The sequence below is a fragment of the Megascapheus bottae genome, chromosome 6 (assembly GCF_031878675.1).
Source record: "Megascapheus bottae isolate mThoBot1 chromosome 6, mThoBot2.hap1, whole genome shotgun sequence".
Lineage (NCBI taxonomy): Eukaryota > Metazoa > Chordata > Mammalia > Rodentia > Geomyidae > Megascapheus > Megascapheus bottae.
The window spans coordinates 35,464,129-35,488,690 of record NC_143514.1 but is presented as its reverse complement, the minus strand read 5'-3'; positions in this window follow the sequence as shown (position 1 = coordinate 35,488,690).

The following is a 24,562-nucleotide window of genomic DNA, read 5'->3' as shown; positions in this document are numbered from 1 at the left end:
AAGCAAAAGTAACACAGTTCCCTGATTTGACTTGAAATTCAAATACCTTTTTTTGTTTCCAGGCAAAGGACAGTAGCTGAATACTTTGGAATTGCTGTCATCAGACTCATTATTCCTTAGCTCCAATATCCTCTTGATGTGCAAATAAATAAACATATAAAGTAGAACATAGATTCCACCTTAAACTTAAGAAAATAATATAGAAGGTAAATTTACTTTGAAAACTTTGATTTTCTCTTTTAGAAAAGCATTCTGTCATTTGAAATTTTGAGATTATACCCATTAGAATTAGCAGATAATTCTTATAAATGTAATTTTTGCATGAAGGATCAAATTTCTCATTTTTACTTCAGAAATGAATATGGAATTTTTAGAAAAGACCAATATTGTGCCTCACTTGTCATTGCTAACCAGCAATGTTTAATTGGTAATGAAGCAAAGAGTAACTGTTGATATTTTTATTGTAATTAATCATTTGTTGGCAGACTCACAGGTGGACAATTTAAATGAAAAAAAGTACATTTTGTTTTTATTGGAGGGGATGTGTACTTGTTTACACATTCTTTTGAAATCTCTGTTGACTTTATTATTTTATGGAAGTTTTGAAAATGAATTATTTATGTTTACTTTCTAGGTTTCTTGGAAATCCAACTCAATCTTCTACTAAACTTCCTTACCAAACTTAATCTTAGTGCTTCTTTCCTGTGTCTCTTGTTTCAGCAAAACTGAGCTGCTCCTTGTATTACCTAAAAGTCTGTTATTGTTTCTTTATTCCTAAGCTTCTCACTAGAAAGTCTCTTGGATTCTGACTGCTCAATCCCTGTTGCTACCAACTGAAGAATTCGAGGTGGAATCTTTCTGTTCCATAAACACAGACTGACATCCCTCAGAGATTTTTTTTTCATTCTTTGCAGTCTGGAGCTGTTGTTTTTACCACTTAGGACAACTTTCATTGTTACAAATTGAGGACTCTTGTTTACCATTCTCTTTTCAGAGTACTTTCTCTGTGCTTCTTCTGCCTTCATTCCTTTTCCTGACCCTTCTCCTTCCTCTCAAAATTTGCGTATATATTTTTCTCCCAAGTAAATTGGACTTCATGGAACTCATATCAATATCTATGCCTCTTGGAGCTCCCTGCTTTATTTCACACCCTATCTTTTTTTATATATTTTATTGTAATTAATAAAAAGAGTTACATGATATTTGCCGGATAAAAGGTGCATTAATTCACATACATTGATACCCTTTCACATGTTTTGGTACTCATTACCCTCCCCCCCATCCCACCCCCCGTCTTGATTTTCCCCCCTTCCCTATAAAATTTCAAATAACCAAATACAAATAAAATCAATATATCAGATAACAAAGTGAGATACTGTAACAATATGATATAACCAAGGGACAGCACAGGAGATGAGAGACAACATAGTACATTAAGGACAACAATCATTTGTTATATGGCTTTTGTTTCAATATCCTGGAGGTCCTTTCAATTAGCTTAATACTATATGGCCTCATGTATCAAGGTTTTGCTCTGTTGCAGATCTCTGCTAGTAGAGCCCAAGGTTTCTACTGATTATGACAAATGAGGAAAACCATTGAGCCTATGTTCCTTTGAGTCTGGCTTACTTCACTTAATATGATTTTTTCTAAGTCTTTCCATTTCCTAACAAATGGGGCGATGTCATTCTTTCTGACAGCAGCATAGAATTCCATTGTGTACAAATACCACAACTTGTTGATCCACTCATCAACTGAGGGACATCTAGGTTGGTTCCATATCTTTGCTATGATGAATAATGCTGCAATGAACATTGTTGTGCTAGTGGATTTAGTATGCCCTAGATTCTGGATGGTTGGGTAAATGCCAAGTAGTGGAATTGCTGGGTCATACAGGAGCTCTACGTTTAGCCTTTTGAAGCACTGCCATACGGCTTTCCATACTGGTTGAATGAGTCTGCACTCCAACCAACAGTGTAGTAGTGATCCCTCCTGGCCACATCCCCTCCAGCATCTGTTATTATTCGTTTTCCTGATTCTGGCCATTCTAACTGGAGTGAGGTGGAATCTTAGAGTTGTTTTGATTTGCATTTCTTTTATGTCTATTTGCATTTCTTCATGTGTCTATAGGCTATTTTTGTTTCTTTTTCAGAGAAGACTCTCTTTAAGTCTTTGGCCCATTTTTTAATGGGATGGTTGTTACTTTGGAGATTAGTTTTGGAGTCATTCAATTTTTTGAGTTGTTGATATATTTTAGATATGAGGCCTTTGTCCATTGTTTGGTTGGTGAAGATCTTCTCCCACTCTGTAGGCTTCCTAATTAATTTACTAGCTATGTCCTTTGCCATACAAAAGCTCCTCAGTTTAATGCAGTCCCACTTATCCAGCCTTTCTCTGATTTGCTTCACACCCTATCTTAAATAAATCAGCAACCCATTTCATTGGAATCTACCTGCTACTATAGGAAAAAGAAAACAACAATAAAATTAGAAGAAAGGAGGGTCTCCATGATTGTTCCTTTGTTTCTGTTTCTCTGCTTTTCTAATGCACTTTGAATATGAGCTAGAATTTTCTTTCTATCTGTAAACACATTCATTCCTATATGCTTAAGTTATTTGATCTTCTCTGAAAGACCTCTCTTTTTCTTCCTCTTCTATTTTGCCCTTCTCTGTTTTGCCATTCTAGAAGTCCTAACAAAGACAAATTCAATTAAATCAGACATAATTCTAAACCAAAATTAAAATCACACACTTGATTCAGTCTTGTATTTTTTTTCTTCTCATTTCTCTTTCAAAGCCAGAGGATTAATCATGGTCTACATGCGCAATCTCAAATTTCTTTCCTTCTGTGAACTGCTAAATTTCTTTAACATGGCTTCCATCATCGTAACCGCAACATTGTTACTTATGACTTTTTAAAAATGTAAAGTTCAGAGGGGCAGGGAGTATGGCCTAGGGATAAAGTGCTTGTCTAGCATGCAGAAAGGCCTAAATTTCATCCCACAGTTCCATATCCACAGAAAAAACCAGAAGTGGTACTGTGACTGAAGTGATACCCTAAGTTCAAGTCCCAGGACCTACATAAAATTAAGAAAAAATTCAAAATACATAATTTATTTCAAATCTCTGTAGCATTTAATACCTTTATCTCTGTGTAACTACGTCTTTTCTACCAATTTCTTGATACCTTTTCTGTTTTATTATAAAGGTGTTATAAAGAGGAGTTATAGTTTCCCAAGTCAGGAAGTCATTGCTCTTTTTGAGCAGTGTCACCCTGCTCTCTTGTTTTCTTTTAGTCTTTCCAATTAAGAACCTCTTCTCCCCAATAGTATAGTTAACTTCTAACATAAATCCACAATATCTACTATAAAATCTAATGCAGATCAATAGTTCAGTAAATGTGTGGTGAATTAAGGAAAACAAGATAAATTCCCCTCCAGTATATTTCATTCTTCACAACAAGAATCTTTACTAAATGTGAAAGTTCCAACAGCAGTTACTGAACTGTATTAAGTAATGACCAATTTGTATTTATTTGTTTTATTTTATTTTTTATTTTTTTCCAGTCCTGAGGCTTGACTCAGTACCTGGGTACTATCCTTGGACACTTTTTGTTCAAGGCTAGTGCTCTGCACCTGAACGACAGCACCACTTTTGGCTTTTTCTGGGTATGTGGTACCAAGGAATCGAGCCTGGGGTTTTTGTGCATGCCAAGCGAGCACTCTGCTACTAGGCTACGGTTCCACACCCAGTAATGACCAGTTTTGAATGAATAAATATTTAAAGGAAAACAAAAATAGAGTGGAAAATGAAGCTTAATATAACACCTGCATATTCAATTTTACTTGTGATTATTTCAAATTGTTTGTATGGCCATTTGTTTTCTTCTGAATGGAGAAAGAGAAAGAGATTTATTTTTGATATAATGGTTGCAGTTCTTTTTTCTTCCTTTCCCCCTCTTTTTGTCACTGTTTTTGACTTCTGTACCCTTTGTCTATACCCACATAAATGGTGGGAGAAATAGTGAACTAAATCAGCAGTGATACTGTGTTGGAAATTGAGATGGGGAGAGGAATTGGGAGGAAAAAATGGAGAAAATGAGGAAAGGGTTGGCAGGGTTGAAAATAAATGTATTAATTATCTGAGTTGTGCAATGTAAGTCTTCTGTATATCAGCTGTACAATAAAAACAAAAAGAAAGAAACATGTGATCTTTCCCCTTACGGCATTAATAGAATGTTTGGATAAGAGTAGCTGTGGTGGTTTCTGCTTGAATTGAAATGTCACTTGGTTGTTCAATTCAGAATGACCTGAGTTGCCTTTTCACTTACATTTAACATTAGTCCCTGAGTCCTTGAAACATAAAAGTTAGTCCTGGTCACAATTAGGGTGTATGGTATGATAAACATTTTCCCATTCTCCAGAAAAAAAAGCTAACCACCTAAAGTGATATATGAGGAGACTAAGATAAATGAATGCTTAGGATATAGAAACAAGAGATTTATCTTTGTGATCATTGTTCTTAATGTACTATGTTATTTCTTTTCTTCATATATTTTATTGTAATTAATAGAAGGGTTACATTATATTCATCAGATAGAAGGTACATTACTTCACAAATATTGATACCCTTTCTCATGTCCTGTTTCCCATTTCCCTCTTCCCCTCCCCCCTCACAACTTGATTTTCCCCCTTCCCTCTCCTATTTCAAACAACCAATTAAGCATATACAAAATATATCAGATAACAAGGTGAAATATTATAACAATATGAGATAACCAAGGGACAGTAAAAGAGATGAGAGGTGTCATAGTACATCAAAGACAACAATCCCTCATTATATGGCTTTTGTTTCTATATCCTGGAGGACCTTACATTTAGCATCATACTATATGGTCTTATGTATCTAGATTTTGTTCTATTGTGAATCTTTGCTAGGAGAGCCCAAGTTTTCTACTGATTATGACAAATGGGGGAGACTATTGGGCCTATGTTCCTTTGAGTCTGGCTTACTTCACTTAATATGATTTTTTTCTAAGTCTTTCCATTTCCTAACAAATGGGGCGATATTGTTCTTTTCGACAGCAGCATAGAATTCCATTGTGTACAAATACCACATCTTGTTGATCCACTCATCAACTGAGGGACATTTGGGTTGGTTCCACATCTTTGCTGTGGTAAATAGTGCTGCAATGAACATCCTTGTGCTGGTGGATTTAGTAGGTCCTTATTTCTGGATGATTGGGTAAATGCCAAGTAGTGGAATTTTACTAGTCTTTTGAGGAAATGCCATAATGTTTTCCACAGTGGTTGGATGAGTTTGCACTCTCACCAACAGTGTAGTAGTGATCCCTCCTGTCCTCATCCCCTCCAACATCTGTTTTTTTTAGATTTCTTGATCCTGGCCATTCTAATTGGAGTGAGGTGGAAACTTAGTGTTGTTTTGATTTGCATTTCTTTTATGACAAGAGATGTTAAGCATTCTTCATGTGTCTATAGGCCATACGTTTTTCAAATATTTTTATTGCAATTAATAGAAGGGTTACATGATATTTTCCAGATGGAAGGTGCATTAATTCACATATATTGATACCCTTTCACATGTCTTGTTCCCCATTACCCTCCCCCCAATCTTGCTTTCCCCACTTCCCTATCCAATTTCAAATAACCAAATACAAATATATCTGATATATCAGATAACAAAGTAAGATACTGTAGCAATATGAGATAACCAAGGGACAGAAAAAGAGATGAGAGATATCATAGTACATTAAGGACAACAATCATTCATTATATGGCTTTTGTTTCTATATCCTAGAGGTCCTTTTATTTAGCATCATACTTTATGGCCTTATGTATCTAGGTTTTTCTCTATTGTAAATCTCTGCTAGAAGAGCCCAAGGATTCTACTGATTATGGCAAATGAGGAAAACCATTGAGCCTATGTTCCTTTGAGTCTGGCTTACTTCATTTAATATGATTTTTTCTAAGTCTTTCCATTTCCTAAAAAATGGGCGATGTCATTTTTTCTGACAGTAGCATAGAATTCCATAGTGTACAAATACCACATCTTGTTGATCCCTTATCAACTGAGGGACATCTAGGTTGGTTCCATATCTTTGCTATGGTAAATAGCTGCAATGAACATTGTTGTGCTAGTGGATTTAGTATGTCCTTGTTTCTGGATGATTGGGTAAATGCCAAGTAGTGGAATTCCTGGGTCATAGGGGAGCTCTATGTTTAGTCTTTTGAGGAACTGCCATACTGCTTTCCATAGTGATTGAATGAGTCTGCACCCCAACCAACAGTGTAGTAGTGATCCCTCCTGGCCACATCCCCTCCAGCACCTGTTGTTATTAGTTTTCTTGATCCTGGCCATTCTAACTGGAGTGAGGTGGAATCTTAGAGATGTTTTGATTTGCATTTCTTTTATCACAAGAGATGTTGAGCATTTCTTCATGTGTCTATAGGCCATTCTTATTTCTTCTTTAGAGAAGACTCTCTTTAAGTCTTACGCCCATCTTTTAATGGGATGGTTGTTTCTTGGAGGTTAGTTTGGAGTGATTCAATTTTTTGAGCTGTTGATATATTTTGTATATTTAGTGAGGATCTTCTCCCACTCTGTAGGCTTCCTAGTTAATTTGCCAGCTATGTCCTTTGCCATACAGAAGCTCTGCAGTTTAATGCAGTCCCACTTATCCAGCCTTTCTCTGATTTGTTGTGTTTCTTGGTCCTTATTAAGAAAGTTTCGACCTGTGCCAAGGAGACCTAGAGTATTTCCAATTCCTCCTTGTAATGTTTTCAGTGTATCAGCTTTTACTTCAAGGTCTTTGATCCATTTGGAGTTAATCCTAGTGCACTGTGACAAAGAAGGATCCAATTTCAGTTTTCTGCTGGTGCTTAAGCAGTTCTGCCAGCACCACTTGTTGAAGAGGCTGTCTTTCTTCCATTCTATCTTTTTTGGCTCCCTTATCAAAGATTAGGTGGCCATAGGTCTGTGGTTTAATATCTGGGTCTTCAGTTCTATTCCATTTGTCTTTAGGCCTATTCTTGTGCAAGTACCAAGCTGCTTTGGTCACTATAGCTCTATAATAGTGTGTAAAGTTTGGTATTGAAATTCCTCCTGCACTGTTCTTTCTGCTAAGAAGTGTTTTTCATAAATGGGGTCTTTTATTGTTCCATTTGAAATTTGGGATTGCTTCTTCTATTTCTTTAAAGAATGACATTGGAATATTGATGGGTATTTTATTGAATTTGTAGCTAGCCTTTAGCAAGATTGACATTTTCACAATGTCAATTCTTCCAATCCAGGAGCATGGGAGGTTTTTCCATTTCCTCAGTTCTGCTTTAATTTCCTTTTTCAGGGTTTTAATGTTTTCATCAAAAAGGTCCTTTACATTCTTAGGTAAGTTAATTCCTAGGTACTTTATTTTCTTTGAGGCTATTGCAATAGGAGTTGCTTCCTGATTGTTGCCTCATTCATATCACTGTTGGCACATAGGAAGGCAGTTGATTTTTGAGGGTTAATTTTATACCCTGCTACCTTGCCAAAATTTTGAATCAGCTCAAGGAGCTTGGGAGTAGAGTCTATAAGGTTCTTTAAGTACAGAATCATGTCATCTGCAAAGAGAGAAAGTCTCACTTCCTCTTTTCCTATTTGGATCCCCTTTATGCTTGCTTCTTGCCTTATTGCTCCATCTAGGAATTCTAATATTATCTTAAAGAGGAGTCTTGTTCCTGATTTTAGAGGGAATGTCTTTAGCTTTTGTCATTATGTACTGTTATTTCTTTTCTCTTTTTTCTCTCCCTTGGCTACTATATATGACTTTGTTACCTGGTAGGTTGTATTTTAGTATATTTGTTTATTTGAAATAGGGAAGGGAATGGGAGAACCAAGATGATTGGGAGGTAGTGGGAGAGGGAATGTAGGACAAAAACATGAGAAGAGGTATCAAAGTAAAATTAAATAAATAAATAAAAATGTACTATTCGGTTTCTCAGCATACACCATTTTTGTTTTGGAGATCAACATGCATAAAGCAGTAACCAAAAAAGTTCTTTTATAAGGATAATTCATTTTAGCATATTTTAAAGTAATCATTAGTTTGTGACCTTTTATTAATAGAGCAGACGCAAAACCATAAGCAACAACCACTAATCACTAATTAAAGTCACTGATGGAAAAAATTTGAAAGAAACATTATTTATGTTTGGTTTGGAAGGAAATTCTAAATTATGGCAAAACTGTAGTTAAGGTTGCAGAGTTTATCTAGTTCAAGCTAGCCCACCCTCAAGTTATACAATATGTATCCATCCACTTCTAATTAAAATGTGAAATTTAGCAATGTCTTTCATTAAATAAAAATTAGTGTCAATCCCCAACAATTGAAACAAAACTGATTATTGTAGAGTGGGGGTTACAGAGAGCCCTTAAAAACTGTCTCATGAATTTTTAAATTAATATTTCATCATAAATATCATCGCAATTTAATTCAACAATTAAAACAAATCATGAGCAAAAGGACTACTTTTAATGTAACAACCTCTTAACTGGTGTTAAGGCCTTCTGTGTGTCTACTTCAAGGTTCTACTCTTTTCTGAATCAAGATTTGTTTCTCTTTTATTTTATGTTATTATCAGAATGATCTATAGAAGGGTTACAGTTACATTTGTAAGATCCTTAGTATATTACTTCTTGAACTTTGTTACCCTTTCCCATGTATTTCTCCTCCCCCAACCCCTCTCAATTTGTAGAATACATTTCCAACATCTTATGAATATCACTGTAACATTGGTTCATCCATTGTTGCTTTTCTCCCTGATTCAAATAAATGAATAAATGTATATATAATATGCCTGGTACCAAAGTCAGATTTAGCATTAACAGAGGATAAACTCTAAGAGAAAAAAAGAAAAAAAGAAATAAAGATTAAAAAAGAGTAAAGATATATCTTTTGATGTAGGGGAGAGAATGGGGACAAAAACATTAGAAGGGGTATCAATCTTTGAGAAATAATGCATCTGCTATCTGGTGAATATAACTGTATCCCCTCTATACAGTATGAGGAAAATATAACTTTACATAGTAACTTAAAAACAGCAACCACTAGAATAACTTTCTTGTTTTCCTACCCAGGAGTTAATTTTGCTTAGAATCTTCTTATATAGCCATGTGTACATAGCTTTAGGGCTAATGTGCTCCTCTGCTAAGAAAATACTACATGCATACTAATTATTACAAATGTGGAAAATCATGGAGCCTATGTTCCTTTAGGTCTGGAGTACTTAATATGATTTTTTCCAAGTATTTCCATGATCCTTACAAATAGAGCAATGTCATTCTTTATTATGGCATCATAGAATGCCATTGTGTATAAACACCACATCTTGATTCATTCATCTACTGAGGGGCATCTGGATTGGTTCTGTATCTTAGCTATGTTAAATAATACTGCAATAAACATAGTTGTGCTGATAGGTTTAGTATGGCCTTGTTTCTGGACATTGGACATTGGGTAAATGTCCAGGGGTGGGATCGCTGGGTCATTGGGGAACTCTGTATTTAGTCTTTCAGGAAACCACAACAGTTTTCCAGACTGATTGAAAAAATTAACACTCCCATCAACAGTGCAGTAGCGATTCCTTCTGGCCACATCCCTGCCAGCCTGTATTATTAGCTTTCTTGATATAGGCCATTCTAAAAGGAGTGAGGTAGAATCTCAAAGTTTTTTTTTAACCTCATTACATTATTTTTAAAATTTTATACTGTATTTTTATTGTTGGAGTAATGTATAGAAGAGTTATAGAGGTAGTGGGTGCATTACTTCTTGAACAGCAACACCCCTTCTCATGTTTTTGTCCCTCTTTCCCTCCTCCCATCCACTCCCAATCATCTTATTTCACCCCTTCCCTTCCCTAGTTCAGGTAAACAAACAAATATACATACAATATACCAGGTAACCAATTCAGATACAGTAACCACGTAAAATAAAAGATAAGGGGGAAAAAAGAGAAAAGAAATAACATCACATAGTATAATAAGAACAACAATCACAAAGATAAAATCTTGTATCCATATCCTTGAGTTCAATTCGTTTAATCTCATACTATATAACCATGTATACATAGCTTTGAGCTACTGTGATGCTCTGCTAGGAGAATCCTAGATGTACACTTATTATTAAAAATGAGGAAAACCCTTAAGCCTATAGTCCTTTGGGTCTGTCTTACTTCACTTAACATGAATTTTTCAAATCTTTCCATTTCCTTACGAATGGGATGATGCCATTCTTTCTAATGGCAGGATAGAAATCCATTGTGTGTAAGTACCATATTTTCTTTATCCATTCATCTAATGAAGGGGATATGGGTTGGTTCCATATCTTAGCTATGCTAAATAATGCTTCAGTAAATATCGTTGTGCTAGTAGCTTTATTATGGCCTTGTTTCTGGACATTTGGGTAAATGCCCAGGAGTGGGATTGCTGGATCATAGGGGAGTTGTATGTTTAGCCTTTTAAGGAATTGCCATACTGCTTTCCATTGTGGTTGGAACAAGTTTACACTCCCACCAACAATACAGTAGAGATCCTTTCTGGCCACTTCCCTGCCAGCATCTGTTGTTATTAGATTCTTCCTTTAATCTTCTCACAAGATTTGTATCATCTCATATGATCAAAAGAATGATTTTACAGCACAATAAAATATTTTGGATGAGAGGCAGAGGAAGAAATAAAATATTCATGTTACATTAGAGCACATTGTTATATTTCAATTTCATTACTTGCCAATTTCTCCCTGAATTTATATTTTAAATTTTATCATTATGAAAAAATATATAGGTTTGAATACTATGTGTGGTTTCAAGCTACTAGTGGGGGGTCTTATAAACCTCATAGAAAATGAAGTCTATTGCATTGCAATTCATCACAAAAGGTGTTTATATGCATAAAGACCTGTGCATTTACAAATTTAAGATGATTTTAAGGCCAAAATTTAAATTCAGTTCCTCTTTTCTCTTGGTATGCTATTGATTCTGATGATACATGGCATTTTGTTTTGATACTTGGGAACTTGTATTTCAATTTTCTGGTCCTACACAATTTCTTTCTTGAGATTATCACTTATTGTTTAATTGCTTGAATATGATCTCAGCAATAAATAGATGGTTTAAAATTTTATGAGCATTTTAGGGAATGTATGTACATAAAACCAGATGTCATAGGACAATCATTGTATGATCTAGTTTGGGTTGATATGTCTTTTTCTTTTGCCAGTCCTAAAGCTTGAACTCGGGGTCTTGGCATTGTCTTTGGACACTTTTTGGCTAAATTTTTACGTGGGGGTACCTAGGAATTGAACACAGAGCTAGGTAAGCACGCTACCAGAAAGCTACCCTCCAGGCTCCTGATAAAGCTTTATATAGCACATTACTTTTCTTCTTCCTAATATGAGGGTGCAAAGGCCAAAGATTGAGCTAAAATTTTTGATTTTTAACATAAAACATAGACAATTAATTTTAGTATTCATGGTGCCAGTGATATTGGTATTAGGTAAGGACAAAAATTACTTTGCCTTATACTTGCTTCAGAGTCAAACAGAACACTTACTCTTGGCAACAGTTCAAACCTAGCAGTGGTAGATATTGGTGACATTTCCTAATCGTTTCATGGACAAAGCTTTAATCTTGGAATGTGCTGTCAGCTGTGCTGTCAACAGAAGGATTAGCACTCATACACCAGCCTTCTATCAAGATACCACACATTTGAAATTTTATCAGTAGATGCTGTTTCTGGAAGATATCCAAAACACTGTTGGGTATGCAATTGTCAGGGTGGGGTGATCTTGCTACTCAATGTTAAACCTGATTAGAAATGTACCTTAAGCATCACCTGTGGCTTCAGCATGGTCGCTTTTTCATCATTGGTTAGAAATGAAAATATTTGATTCATTTTTGTTTAGAAGCATTCTTTATATATCGATATGTATCTATGACATACAAAGACAGCTTCATTTTAATTTTGTTCTTAAATTTATGTTCCAGTGGTGGCATATAGAAATTCCATGCTTGAATACTTCAAAAGTTTTCATTTTTCATGGACTTCTTGACTTTGAGGCACTTCATGATAGATGAGTGTCATGTTTTTGTCATGTTTATGAAGGAATGTTTGATGATTTTATTAACACAAGCAGTGATAAAAGCCCACATTTAATAATATTCTAATAAGAATTCCCCCTAATCTACTAGAGTTTCAGAGAGAGAGAAAAAAACAAAGACAAACAATTAAAAGAAAATGACATACGTTGGATCCTAACATACAGTATAGGTGTTAGGCTCACATGACAAGTGTATATTTTTAAAATTTTTGTGTTTCAAAACAGTATGCAATATATAGAATTAGACCTTGAGAAAGAAAAAGTGATTTTCATCCTTCAATTTTCAAGGATATCACATTTAAATATACTTAAATGCAGAATGCTAATTATGTGAATTCTAGTCATTTAAGTCATCACACAAATCAATTATGCTTACATTTTATGAAGTATGGTAGCTGAAAAGTCTTTTCTGGAATTAGAAGCTAAACAAGAAGCTGAATGACTGAGTTCCCTTTCTCCAAAGCGAAATCAGCAAGCCAACAGGTGAGTTTTCAGGGATCACTGTATTTTACACATGCAAAATGTTCTCTCAAGTCTATTAACCTATTCAAATAAGAATGTAATTATTGGTGATTACTTATCAGTATAAAATATATTGGAAATAAAGAAAATGAGAATGATATATACATCTTTACTTATGCCTGCCTTTTCATTGAAAATTAATAATGATTTTGTTGTTAAAAACAAATTTTGTCTACTTCAATAAATACCCAATTTTTGCTTATGTTTTACAATTTAGTTAGGAGTCATATTCTCTTAGAAACCTCCTTTGAAATCTGATACCTATCTGATATGCCACATAGATTTGCCTTAGTTATGTACTTTCTCACTTTGTATTTGCATTGCCAGTGTATTTACTTGCCTTACTTATTGATAAGGACTTCTAAGAAGAGAAACCTCTTGAATTGGTAGAATAATAATGCACAGTTTTTCACCTAATGGCATTTTTGAATGAATACATAATGAAGAAACACATGAAAGTATGCACTACATATGAATACAAGCCAGAGGTGGGAATGTGGTATACTTGCCTACTTTCAATCCTCACTGAATTAAAGTGAAAATTAACAACAACAAAAGACCAATATGAGATAACCAAGCACAGCAAAAGAAATGAGAGATAACATAGTACATTAAGGACAACAATCACTCATTATATTGCTTCTGTTTCTATATCCTTGAGGTCCTCTCATTTAGCAACATCTTATACGGTCTTATGTATCTAGGTTTTGTTCTAGGGGGGAAAACAAGATGATGGGTGGGGGTAGGTGGAGGGAAATGGGGACTAAGACATTAGAAAGGGTATGAATGTATGTGAAGTAATGCACCCTCTATCTGGTGAATATAATGTAATGCTTCTATTAATTACAATAAAATATATGAAAAAAGACCAGCATTGAGTTGCAAATTATATTTGAATAATATTCATTTTTGTATCCTGGAGTAAAACAGGTATTAAGTTAAAAACAACTATTTTCCCTGAATAAAGATGTGGCCTAGTGGTGGAGTGCTTGGCTAGCATGCACAAAGCTCTGGATTTGATTCCTCCATTCCACATACACAGAGAGGGCTGGAGGTGGTGCTGTGAGTCAAGGGGTGGAGAGCTGGCCTTTAGAAGGCTCAAGGACAGTGACCAAGCCCAGAGTTCAAGTCCCAGGACTGGCAAATATATACATATATATATGTATATATATATATATGTGTGTGTGTGTGTGTATAATTTAAAAAGTATGATTGTATTAAAGAATAAGCATCTGAGCATTTGAGTACTTATATATGCTTTTGTACACTGTATATAAATAATGAATATGAACATTATATATATATGCACCAAGCATATTATATTCATGGTCTCATCTGTATGTAAGTACATGTAAATCAATATGTTCAATTAAATTATAATTGTACAACATTTTTTCCTAAATATAAAATGTGGAAATTTATGCTTTAGATACAAATTTATTTATGTTTTACATACAAATGCTTATCTGACTCAATCAAAGCAACTCTTTAAACTCACTTTTAGCCTTAGGGAAATTTAATTTTTGTTTCTTTTCATTGGCAATGCAAAATTGTTTAAATATAATTAAGGTTATAGTTAAGTTGAATTTTACTGAAAAGTAAATTTTCTTTGGGTGACAAAAGTTTCAATGTCAGTTATGAACTACAGAGTATTTTCTTAAAACTATGCTGGTGATATGTTTATGTTATGGTAAAATTTCATATGTGTATATGCTATCAAATACATAAATTAAATTTGTATATTGTACTATGCAGTCATAAATTCATACAAATGCTAACAACTACAAAGGAAAAGTCATTACCACTGGCGGTCAGACTTGTGTACCCACTGGTTTTTCCTCCTCTTAAATATCATTTTGAACTATGCTTAGAAAATATTTGCTTAGTTTTAGAGAATAACTCTATTGGTAGAGTACTACATAGGAATGTGTGCAGAAGAAATATGTATCACATACTTTAAAAATAGTATGAGTGGTTCCTGTTGCATTAAAGGTAATGTCAATTCCACAACTAATTCAAATGATATGTATATATATATATATAGATACATGCATACATACATATATATAGGTATATATGCATATATATAAACATGCACATTTATATAATCATATTATTCCAATTAAATTTTTTATTTGTTTCAATTGTATTTTATTGCCAGGGTCCAATTAAAATTTAAATATTCATATTCAAAGAAATATTTCTTTCAATTTAATGGAATAAGAACATAGTAAATAAAATCTGATTTGATATTTTATAAACAGGAATACAATGTAATACTGGGAGTGCATTACAACAATTCTCTTAATTAGAGCAGTCCTCTATTTTATTATTATATCTTTATTAGTCAAATTGCTCTGTATTCACTCAAAGGCACTGCTTTAGATTTAAATTAGAGATAGTAGACAGGAAAGTATTTAACAAGGTCATTCTCTAAGACTACTGCACTTTGCAATGCATCAATCAGTAATTTGTAGTTGACAGTTTTTGTACCTACCATGTTCCTAAGCCAAGAGATTGTTCTCCTAAGACAGTCAGCTGGGTAAATGTCAGAGGCTCAAAAAGTAAATTATAGTGCAAACAGCGTTGATATTTCTATGAAATGGAAGAAAGGCGTATTTATGTTTAAAATATAGAATTTTATTTAAAACAAGTGGAAACTTTCTATTGTGACCTTTACGAGATTCCAAACAGTGACGAATTTGGTCATTACAAATAACCTTTTCCAGAAAGCTTTACCATTTGGGATTGATATTTGGTAATGTATGTGAATTAATTTCTTTTCTGCAAAACAGTTCATGGTATTAAATTTTTATAAGATGTTTCATCCTTGATACAGAAGTTCTAAATAAATTTGGAAAAGAAAAATATAAGGAAACAACTTCATGATATTCTATCATTTTAAACTCATTTAAGGGTAATCAGACATTTCTTCTTTCTTCTGTGCAGATTGATGCTATATCTAGGTGAAATTTCTAAGGGAATAGTAGTGTCTTTCAATGTTCTTCATAAAATTTGTAAAATTCCGATTGTTAGCTTCAATTTAAACTGGTTTCCAATTTAACACTTTAAAATCTGAGTTCATTGATTAGTTACTTCTTTTTCATCATATAACTTACATTATAATTATAGGTTGTTTCACATTATAATCTTTACATTTTAAAAACTTATGGTTTCACAAATGCAAATACTGTATTTATGTTTTCTAACTATCAACATTACTAGTTCAGTTGATGAGAAAAGCAGAAAAATAGGCAAATAATATCACCACATGCATTAATTAGCTTGTATTGACTCCCAACTGGCATCTAGAATCTCAAGTTCATCTTGGAAATCCAGAACTATATCCTGGCTTGATGTATCTACTAAAAGTACTTTTTCTTTTCAATTCCTTCTAATTGTAACACTGAAAGCCAAGAGGATCATAGATTGTTTTCACTGACTGGGGAACTTTATGCTTTATGGGAAGACTTCATAAAGCCAAGGACTAAAAGGCTATAACAAACAATACAGGGTCAAAGGGGATCTGAATACCAGGGTTTTTTCAACTTGAAAGATTCTTGACAAATTAGTTCTAAGTATGAGTTTTGTTTAGTTTTTTTTACCTTTCTACCTCAATCTTTCTAGGAATATCATCTCCACTGTTGACACTATTGGCCAACTACTGAAATGCAAATTTCACAAAGCAGAATACTTTATTCAAAACCTCAATATTCACAGGAAAATGTGCTGGAAATGAACTTTACAACTTGGGAGAGGGTTGAGGGAGCAAAAGTAGGAGAAAAATATGGTCAAGAAGTAATGTGAATCTTTATGAATCTAACTGTAATCCCTCTATACATCACCTGATGATAAAATAAAATAAAAATTTGAAAGAGTAAAGCTAACTTCTACAATATTCTAAGATAAAGTTTAAAATGATGTGTTAACAAATTTTAATTAATTGCCAAGGTGTATTAGAAAAAATATATCAGCTTTTATCAAAAAGTATAGAAGTCTACATTTAGATATTTTATATGTTTAGCATGTTAAGTAGTAGTATCAGTAGAACTATTTAACAGTCATAGCCACTCTATCAAAAATGAGAGACAAACTCTGTTCTTATTTTTTATGTTTCTTAAAACATTATTATTTTTGATATTACCTGTTTATTTTTTATTTCTTTAATTGGAATAAAATCTGCAGAGCTAGAATTTCTTTTATCTCCTGATGATGGTACAATGATTAGCAAGTAAACTAGTATCTTTGAATGCGTCATGAACGAATAAATGAATAAGTGAATTCAACATAAATTTAATTAACTGGAAGCATGCTTTACTTCAATAACGGAGTTTATGTCCTGTGGTAAATACATGCAGCTACAAACAGTTGACAAAGTTAGAACAGCATGTATTGCTGGGTTTGTTCAGTATTTTGGCTACTTAATTTGATTTGAGATTTCAATTCTGCATGTCTATTTATGGATACAATGAATTCGGTTAGTGTTATCTTTCATCATTCCCTTTACACCTATACCAATCCCAATCATCCTATCAAGTTATTGTTTCAGTTTTATACATGCCCATTAAGGTTTATGATTGTGTTTATTTTTGCTGTTATATGAATTTTAGCCCTGTGTCTTCTTGTTTCTCTCCAACAACACCAGTATGAGAGGGACACCCAGGGCCAGCCTGTAGTACCAAGGAACAGATCGAGATGTCAAGTATCAATAACCCAGCCCTTTCCAAGAACCAGGGAAAAAATAACACTGAGTCAGGAGCTGTGTCAGCCGTGAAAGCATAGCAGCTCTCAAGTTTATTGTGTTGGACACTTAGTTATATACTGTGGGGGAAAGAGGAAGTAGGAAAGGGAAAAGCAACCAATAGAAAAAGGCTAAGGTGCTATCACCAAGGGTCAGGGCAAACTTTCAGGTTTTGAAATACTGGGCAGACCAGTGCAGGAAAGCTGGTGGGCTGAGGACATGGGCACTGGGGAGTTCAGTTGAGTCATGTACATGGAAATACCTCAAGAGAGATATGCCAGGAATGTGAATACCTCAGGAGAGTTATGTGAAGAATGCCTAGCAAAAGCCCTTTAATGGCCGCTGAGCCAGAATGGTGAACAGGCACCAGAGATGGTGACCAGGCCCCAACATCTTCTATTACTGTGAAAAATGTTCTTGAGTTCTATGAGGCTTGACCTTGAAAATATAATAATGTTCAGAGAGTGAATTTATTTAACAGTGCAAATACTTTTATATTTTAGTGTCTTCTTAAATGTAATTCTTTAATGTTTTATAATTTTTATGGAAGAGAACTATTACCTTCTTGGCTAGCCTTTATTTTGTAGAGGTATATGCTTTCTTTTCTTAGGTTCTTTACACTTTTTTATCATAAAAAGATGTTGATTTTCTTTTATTAAGGTACTATAATTCACACATGTAATAATTGTGTAAAACCATCCTTGCATCCCCGGTATGAAATGAATTTGATCATAGCTTAAGATTTTTTTAATGTGCTGCTGAATTTAGTTTTCAAGGATTTTGTCCTGTGCTTTTTCAGTGGTCGATGTTAGTGATATTGCTTGAAACTTTTCTCTCCTTTTTTTTTTCTTTATCCTTAGTATCAGGTAGTATTGTCTTTTTACCACTAATGCAAAAGTGTTATATTCATTTGAAATTTATAACATTGTTTGAGAAATATTGGTATTACTTCCTTTTTATAAGTCTGGTAGAATTTAGGAGTGAATTTTCTGTTCCTTGGATTTTCTTTGTTGAACGTTTATCACTGCTTCAGTTTCATTGATTATTACAGAGCTGCTTAGCACATTTGCACCTTACTGGTTCAATTTGGGCAGAGAATGCATGTTGATTAATTTGCCCATTTCTTGTAGACTTTCAATTTATTGAAGTCTTTAAAATGTTCCCAGATGAGCTTTTAGATTTGTGATATCATTTGTAATATTCCCTTTTCTCGTGTAATTTTACTAATTGAGTTACTAACCTTGTTCATCTTTTCATTGAATCGAATTTTGTCCCATTTCTTTTCACCTACTCATTTTAGGACAGGCTGTTCCTTATTTTCTGATACCTTGGAGTACTTCATTAGGTTATTTATTGAAAATCTCTCAAATTATTAAAAAAAAAACACTTATAAACATCCCTCCCCGAGCTTCCTTGTTCACAATGGTTCTTTAATGTTATGTGGGCGTCCTTCTCGGAAGTCTACAAGGAGGGTAAAATGGAGGCGGGGCCCATGAGTAACACAGACTTGGGAGATCAGACTCTCGGTGCAGATCTACCTTTATTTTACAAAATGTGCTCGCTAAATACAAATCAAGCGGTTGCAGCTACATCATCAAATAGGGATGACCATCAGCCAATGGCGTCCTGAGACACGCCTCACTTGCTCCAGGCGAGTGGGGGCCGGGCGCCCTCTGGCTCTTGACTGCTTGAGTCACTGAGTGTGTACTTGCCAAAGCACAGATGGCAAACAGCAGGGTTCCGAGAGCTACCCCACAATGTTATATTTTTATTTCCACTTGATTACAGCAATTTAAAAATTTCCTAATTTACCCAGAGATGTTGTGAGTACCAATAGGCTTTGTAACAATGACCAAAACAAGCAAAAAAGGAGTTCTAGGGGAACCTGGAATTTTGCCAGTCATTCTCAGGGTTCTCAGACCTTGCCTCCACAGTGAATCGCTCTGTAGGGGAGGTGGATGCTGGAAAATAGAGGGATTCATTGGATCTACGTGCAAGGCTCTCTGCAAGATCAATATATATGCAGCAGGGAGGCAATTACAGAAGTGGAGAAATCTGGCCATGGGCTTAGATTCCAGCTTGATACTGTTATTCTTGGAGTGATAAAACAGTGATGGGGTTCATTGCTTATCAGTGAGAGCAGGACCACAGATCTCCATATCCTTTGCAGCCCAAGAACCTTGGGCAATCATATTCCTTATGGATGCATGTGTGATCTCTTTCTCTGACTTTCTGGTAACTGCTTTCTCCCTGTATAAGGGTGCCCCCAGTCTCTGCATTGCCGTTGTTCCTTGTTTTCAGTTTCCCAGTGAATTGCAATTTCAGATCATATATTCTGTTGTCTAGATGGTAACTGGCCAAAGTATTCAAGCATGTGCTTTACTACTGAGCTTAAATATCCATCCTTTGTGTGTGTGTGTGTGTGTGTGTGTGTGTGTGTGTGTGTGTGTGTGTATTGGTCTTTGGACCTGAACTCAGGACCTGTGTGCTGTGTTAGAGATTTTTGTTTTTGTTTATTTTGGGGGGGGTTTGCTGAAGGCTAGCATTCTGGAACTTGATATATAGTTCCACTTCTTGCTTTTTAGTGGAAAGTGGAGAATAGTCTCATGGACTTTTCTGCCTGGGCTGGCTTCAGTACCCTACCCTCAGATCTCAGCATATTGAGTAGCTAGGATTATGGACATGAATCACTGACACATGGCTTGGAAATTATTTCCATAAAGGTGGTGATTGTAAAACATATAAAAATAAGAATGGAGAAAAATGTAGTACCTGTGGAAGTAACAGATGTTTTCAGATATTTCAAAATAGGGTTTGGGTAGCCCAAAATAATAGGATTTTCTCAATAAGAATTAATTTTGCAACTCGTCCAACCACTGTGGAAAGCAATATGGCAGTTCCTCAAAAGACTAAATATAGAACTCCCCTATGACCCAGCAATTCTACTATTTGGCATTTACCCAATCGTCCAGAAACAAGGACATACTAAATCCACTAGCACAACGATGTTCGTTGCAGCACAATTTACCATAGCAAAGATATGGAACCAACCAACTGATCCACTCAGTTGATGAGTGGATCAACAAGATGTGGTATTTATACACAATTGAATTCTATGCTGCTGTCAGAAAGAATGACATCCCCCCATTTGTAAGGAAATGGAAAGACTTAGAAAAAATCATATTAAGTGAAGTAAGCCTTGGTTATCTCATATTGTTACAATATTTCACCTTGTTATCTGATATATTTTATATATGCTTAATTGGTTATTTGAAATAGGATAGGGAAGGGGGAAAATCAAGATGAGTGAGGGGAGAGGGGAGGGAAATGGGGACCATGACATGAGAAAGGGTATCAATATTTGTAAAGTAATGTACCATCTAAATAATGAATATAATGTAACCCTTCTATTAAGTACAATAAAATGTATGAAAAAAAGGATTAATTTTGCAGAAATAAATCTGTGAGATGCTTTAGATTTTATATCTATAGTCTAATCTCATGAACAGTTCTGGGAATTAGATATTATTTTTTCATTTATAAGTGTAAATTTAGACTTGGAGAAATTTATGCTTGCTGAAAACTAGAAAAAAATCAGAACATCTGGAGTTTCATTTCTCAAGTTTTTTAAAAATCTGTATAATTTTGCTCTTTGTGCTAAAGTGTTCTGATTCTCAATTCTTAGTTGATTGAGCTAATCAAAATGACACTCAAAACCAAATTACTTAGAAGTACTCCTTTAAATCCTTAATAATGCTGATCTTTACAATTATATATAATCTTCTCATAGTTTACTTTGTGTCATTATTATCTACTTACCTGTCTGGATTCTCTTAACAAACTGTATTGTGAGGTACTGACATAAAACTACCAATCTATTAGGCTATAAAGCATAGAAAGCTATTCAAGCTTTTGTTCCATTCAATTCAGCATGCCAAAAAGAATATGTACATGTTTTTCTAACACTGCAACTAAAAAAACAAAAAGTTATTCAGGTTCAAAGACTTTCTTTATATCCCTATTGTGTTTAGCTCAGATGCCTTTTAATGAGATTATATAGAATATTTTTTAGAAGATAAAAGCACTCATGTTAGATCTTTCCTCTCAGCATGTAGATACACTAAATATGAAAAAGTCTTCTTTTGGTAGGCAGAATGACTAGCTTCCCATTCAAAGATTCCTATGTTAATCTCCAGTAACTAAATGTAACAGGTTGTCCCAACACGCAATTCAGAGTAAAAGTTACATTTGGATTGCTATTCAGATGACTTTTGAATTTAATACAATGTCATCTGGGTGTATGTGTTTCCCTATTTAATGTACAAAATTCAAAGGATATTATGAATTTGAAATTTCAGAACCAGGTACTCTGAGTAAGCCCAAAAAGGGGACTTTCGGCTTTAAACTTGGTAGAAGGAAACATTAACTTGGGAATGTAGGCAACCACAGGGAGCTGAAATGCAGGATGGTGAATTCTCACCTTATATATGGAGAAAGTAATAAACAACCTTCATTTCTATTCCAGTGCAAAACATTCTGCATATGTATATATATGAGTGACAACATACTAATTTTGTTGCAAAGTATAATATTTGTGGCAGTTCTGAGCTCTTCAGCTCAAGGCTACCACTCTACCCTTGAGCCAAGCCCCACTTCCCATTTTCCTAGAGGTTAATTGGAGATAAGAGTCTCAGGTCCTTTTGTGTCCAGCCTGGCTTTGTACCTTGATCCTCTGATCTAAGCCTCCTGAATAGACAGGATTACAGATGTGAGCCACTGAGCCTGGTTTGTGAGATTATATTGTGAGAAGTGTGTGTGTGTGTGTGTGTGTGTGTGTGTGTGTGCCTGTGTCTGTGTTATACCATAAAAGAAGAAACTCCTTAGAAAAATTTTTGATCATCACCACCTCAGCTCACAAGTTCTTTTTTCCCTCCATTAAGTTTGCACAACTAAAATGCTGTTCCAAATCTTGATGGGAGAGAACAATTTTTCCAAGTTCTTGGAGTGACTGTCTTATCTTTAAATTTTATGGAGGTGACAAGAATCTGGAAAACCTGCATAGAGGTCTGCTCTATCTTTACCTTCTTAGCTCTCAGTGCGTACAACATGGTCATTTATATTAATAATAAAATAGTAACAATATTTTTATGTTATTTTTATTCCTAGACTTTAATATGACAAACAAAATAAGAATAATTCTATTACATAGACCATGTGATATAATGAACTTAATTCTTTTGGAAAAAGGTAATTTAAGGAAAAACTAGTGTCAAGGCAAATTATGAGCTGTCAAATACATGTGCACAAGCATCCAAATATGCACACATTGGCACACATATTTACTGAAATTGTATACACGCATTCACAATTTTTACACATTCCTAGCACTTTCTGATTCAGTTGCTATTTCTCAAATGTATGAAAGGTACTAGTGTGTCTATGCGTGTGTGTGTGTGTGTGTGTGTGCATGTGTGTGTGTGGAGAATTCTAATCACTTCTGTTGATTGCCCTAATCATGAATGCACAATAAATTACCACTGCTGATAGTGTAATTATTGGCCAATAAGAAATATAAAGTTGAAAACAGAATACTAAAATTAAAAGGCACAGAATGGTTGGAAGTTTCAGTGTAATTATTTGGTGGAGTTTGGGGATGATGCTATCTTTTAATTTTCCCATTTTGGTAAAGGACAAGCTAGGATATCAAAATAGATACAGAAAAGAAGAAACAAAGAGTAAAGTAAAATGGAGATATTTAATTCACAAGACAGAACACTTAGCTTTTACTCTATAAAACATTTTATGATTCATGTTATTTGCTATAAATATTGTACTCTTTTTTGTTTCTCTGACAAGTGTTCAGTAGCTTACTGTGATGGTTGAGAAGTCAACACAGAAACATGATTTGTAGGGGGGGCAGGAGTTTGGCCTAGAGGTTAAAGTGCTTGCCTAGCATGCATGAAGACCCGGGTTCGATTCCTTGGTACCACATATAGAAAAAAAAAAAAGAAACATGATTTGTAGTTGTAGGAAACTATGTCAGTCAATGAAATAATTAAAACCAGGTTAAAAGTCCTGTTGATAGGGCTAGGAGTTTGGCCTAGTGGTAGAGTGCTTGCCTAGCATACACGAAGACCTAGGTTCGATTCCTCGGTACCACATACATAGAAAAAAAAAAGCCAGAAGTAGTACTATGGCTCAAGTGGTAGAGCTCTAGCCTTGAGAAAAACCAAGGACGGTGTGGCCTGAGTCTAAGCCCAGGACTGGCAAAAAAAGTCCTGCTGATGCTAAATAGGTATTTTGAGAAGGATTAGGCACATAACATCATGTTTCAAATTGCATAACTCCTTTCTTGGCTTGAAATTACACTATTTAAGTTAGTCAAATATGATTTTTTTCTTTTAAAAATTATTGTAATTTATATAGAAAACTTGTCAGAAGTTTGTCTTTAAAATTAGTAATTGAAAATTGTTGATCACTTTTTGCAAAGGCACAAATTTATATGGTGCATATTATCACCCCCTATCATTTGAAAAAGTCAGCCTAGGAAAATCAGTATTAAATAAAATCAGTAAGATTGTCTACATTGCCTTTTGTAGGAATATCCAGTCCAAAATTTCATATTCATCTTTTATTTACTAATCATTTATTCATTATTGATTCAGTTCAATTACATCCTAAATTTTTTTGGCTAGTACTGGGTCTTGAACTCAGGGCTTGAGCACTGTTCTTGGGCTTTCTCAAGACTAGCACTCCACCACTGGACTCATATCACCATTTCTGGCTTTTCTATGGATATGATACCGAGGAATCAAACCCAGGTCTTTGTCCATGCCAGGCAAGCACTCTACCGCTAGGCCACATACTTGGCCCATATCCTAAATTTTAAGAGAATAAAAGAACCAGTGATTCTCAAAGTGTGATCTCACATATCACAACTTTGAGAAATATCTGGTAACATTGTAGAAATCAAATTATTGGCCTCTATTAAAGGCCTATCACAAAAGACACTTAGATGAGGGAGCATGGTAAGTCTACTTAAAATTGTGTGTTTCTTATGTTCATATATATAAGAACCACAAGCTAACTAAATCATCATTTCTTCTCTGAGGATTTTCCTTGGCCTGCTCCTGGGACCCAATAAGC